The sequence below is a fragment of the Sceloporus undulatus genome, chromosome 4, assembly GCF_019175285.1.
Source record: "Sceloporus undulatus isolate JIND9_A2432 ecotype Alabama chromosome 4, SceUnd_v1.1, whole genome shotgun sequence".
NCBI classification, from domain to species: Eukaryota; Metazoa; Chordata; class Lepidosauria; order Squamata; family Phrynosomatidae; genus Sceloporus; species Sceloporus undulatus.
Genome location: NC_056525.1, coordinates 86,462,870 through 86,463,185, shown reverse-complemented (window position 1 = coordinate 86,463,185; position 316 = coordinate 86,462,870).

The window sequence follows — 316 nt, the reverse complement described above, 5'->3', positions numbered from 1 at the left end:
TTATTTTATTTTATTAATTTTTATTATTGCTTGTTTTATTTTATTTCATTAATTTTATTATTGCTTGTTTTTGTTTTATTTTATTAATTTTTATTATTGCTTGTTTTTTATTTTATTACATTAATTTTTATTATCAAATATATACACCCCTGCCTTGTTTTTTATTTATTTTTTCATTATTTTTTATTATTAAATATATGCAAGTGCATTTTTTGTGTATTTATGGTGCTTTGAATGCTAACAAGTCTGCCTTTCTTGGCCAATTATAGTGATGATGATGATGATGATGATGATGATGATGATGATGATGATGATG